This window comes from Neomonachus schauinslandi, chromosome 8 (genome assembly GCF_002201575.2).
Source record: "Neomonachus schauinslandi chromosome 8, ASM220157v2, whole genome shotgun sequence".
In the NCBI taxonomy this organism is placed as follows: domain Eukaryota; kingdom Metazoa; phylum Chordata; class Mammalia; order Carnivora; family Phocidae; genus Neomonachus; species Neomonachus schauinslandi.
Window position 1 is genome coordinate 25,011,648 of NC_058410.1, and position 2,931 is coordinate 25,014,578.

General features: G+C 36.3%; 1 pseudogene; it reads right to left on the minus strand.

The window, feature by feature from the left end:
* Window positions 1-1,882: 1,882 nt before the first annotated feature.
* On the minus strand, window positions 1,883-1,945 carry LOC123325548 (annotated as a pseudogene).
* Window positions 1,946-2,931: the final 986 nt, after the last annotated feature.

Sequence of the window (2,931 nt, forward strand, 5' to 3'; positions counted from 1 at the left end):
TCACACTGATGGAATTTGAATTTGTATTTCTTGCAAGCATAAGTTAAGAAATTAAGTTATAAAACTAACTCAAGTTTGTCCTGTGTCAGTAGGCCCTAAAGCAGTCTCTGTAAGGACTCGTAGCCACTCAGATTTCACATGATACAAAGAGAGAAAACTCAGCTGGATGTGAACTCACGATACAGAAAGATATATATCAATATAAGGAAAAATAAGCACAAAGAACACATGGCTGAATTAGATAACCAAGGAATTTAGACATTCCAACTACTGCATACAGATTTTGGAGTAAGTACAAATAAAGATTTATTTATTTATTTTATTTATTTATTTTTATTTTTTTAGTGAGTAAATCTAGACCATAAATGAGAAAGAAGATATGATCAAACAAAGCCAGAAAGATGCAAAAAACAATGAAATAGAATCTGTGTATGAGTATAAAAAAATATATATGTCCATGTCTGTGTAACTACCACACAATTTTTAAGAAAGAGAATATTTCCAGAACCTTAGAGGATCTTTGTGTGAACCTTGCCAATCAAGATCCTTCCCTCTGTACAGTAACCACTGCCTTGACTTACAGAATAAGTATTCCCTTAATTTTACTTACTTTTCTTAAACAATGTAATATTTTGGGCGCCTGGGTGGCTCAGTTGGTTAAGCGACTGCCTTCGGCTCAGGTCATGATCCTGGAGTCCCGGGATCGAGTCCCGCATCGGGCTCCCTGCTCGGCAGGGAGTCTGCTTCTCCCTCTCCCTCTCCCGCTCCCCGCTCTTGTGCTCTTTCTCTCTCTCACTCTCTCTCTCAAATAAATAAATAAAATCTTTAAAAATATATATATATAATATTTAATTTTGATTATACCTGAATTATACATACGTAAAATTGTACTTTATTCATGTGGTTGTTGCCTTACTTGGCTCAAAATTACTTTTGAAATTCATTTGTGTTCACAGTTACAATACAGTCACTTCTATTAGTCTGTATTAATCTGTGGTATGTATATACCACAATCAACCTGTTAATTCTAGAGCTCATGAACCCAAACAGAATTCCAATAGTAAAAATATAAACATCAAAAGGAATTAATTAAAAGTAATGTCACATAATTAAAAGTAATGTTATATAATTAAAAGTAACATCAAACAAAAAATTTGACATTATACAAACTGCACCAAAGAGAAATTCAGTAAAGATTAAAAGCCACAGAGAGAGAATGAAAGGGTGTAACATATATCTAATCAGATATCTAGGAAGAGAATAAAGACAATGGGGGAGAGGAAGAATACTATAAGGAAAGAGTTTCCAAGAAATTAAAAAAAAAGAAATGAAGATTTTTATATAAGATGCACAGCAAATGACATATCCAATAGAAGGTTAGTATCCAAAATATATAAAGAACTTAAAAAACTCAACACCACCCCCGTCCCCAAATAATCCAGTTAAAAAATGGGCAGAAGACATTAGCAGGCATTTCTCCACAGAAGACATGCTGATGGCAAACATATATGAAAAGATGCTCAACATCACACATCATCAGGGAAATGCAAATCAAAACCACAATGAGAGGGTGCCTGGGTGGCTCAGATGGTTAAGCGTCTGCCTTCGGCTCAGGTCATGATCTCAGGGTCCTGGGATCGAGTCCCGCATCGGGCTCCCTGCTCCTTGGGAGCCTGTTTCTCCCTCTGCTTCTCTCTCTCTCTCTCTCTCTCTCTGTCTCTCATGAATAAATAAATAAAATCTTTAAAAAAAAAAAAAACCACAATGAGATATCACCTCACACCTGTCAGAATGGCTAAATCAACAATGCAAAACACTACATAGTGAATAGCAACACTAGTGATAACAGCAAGCCTTAAAAAGAGGGCAATTTGGGGAATATTTTAGGAAGAGTTTTCAATTAGCAATAATCGCACCTCCGATAAACCTCATTGGCTACGATACTGAATATTTTAGAACATTTTCCAAAGAGCGATAGTCAACTAATTAATCCAAATGAAAACGTGAAAAGATTTGCAAGTCAATGAAAATGAAAATATTACATAGGGAAGCTTGTGGGACAGGGCTAACGTAGCTTTCAACAACAAATAAAGCTTAATGTTTCTATTAGAAAAAAGAAAAGCCCTTAAATACCCATCTTAAGTACTTTTTTACACAGCACCCCAAATTCATCCTTGCATACAAATGTCAGTTTCTACTTTGTGACCTCAAGTTCCTTGTCCTGGTTAGACTTAACTTATACCCAAACTATTTCCTGCTGGCCTGACAGGGTCATCGACGGACTTAGTCATATGCCTTTACAGTATTTCACAGCCGGACCTTCACCCAGTTGTACAGTCTCAGCCTTCCTCTTTTATAAATCAAATCTATGAACCATTTATACAGTCAATTCTATCCTTTTCTTTCAAGAAATTTGCATCTGCCCATTCTGTCTTGGGTCTTAATAATCTGGTAAACTCCCTGATAGCACCGTGGAAAGTGCTTCTAGTGGTCATGAAGAGATGAAGAAATGAACCACCTGAATTTACATGTGTTCATTATACTGAAGAGAACTGAGTCCTCAGGCTTTGTGTTCAGATATTTTCTTTGTGGTGATAAAAAAGAGTATCTTTCTCAGTCTTTAAGAAAAGCTAGATGACTCTGCCTGAGGACGTCACTGCACATGTACCTTAGACTAAATTCAGAACCTGTCCCTCTATTCAGAACAGTCACTTCCTCACATTTTTACCAACCATGTCATCTTCGTGCAGGAAGTACACAAACGCTTTTCCTCTATACAGTAACTATGGAGGACAAGCTGGTGAGGATTTTTTCTTTGTTCTTTTTTTTTTTTTTTAATTCCCAAAGGAAATAAAGATACTGATCAGACAGAGCAAAAGCTCCAATAGGCATTCCACTTTGTCTTTGAATATGGGAACTCATCCTGCCTTC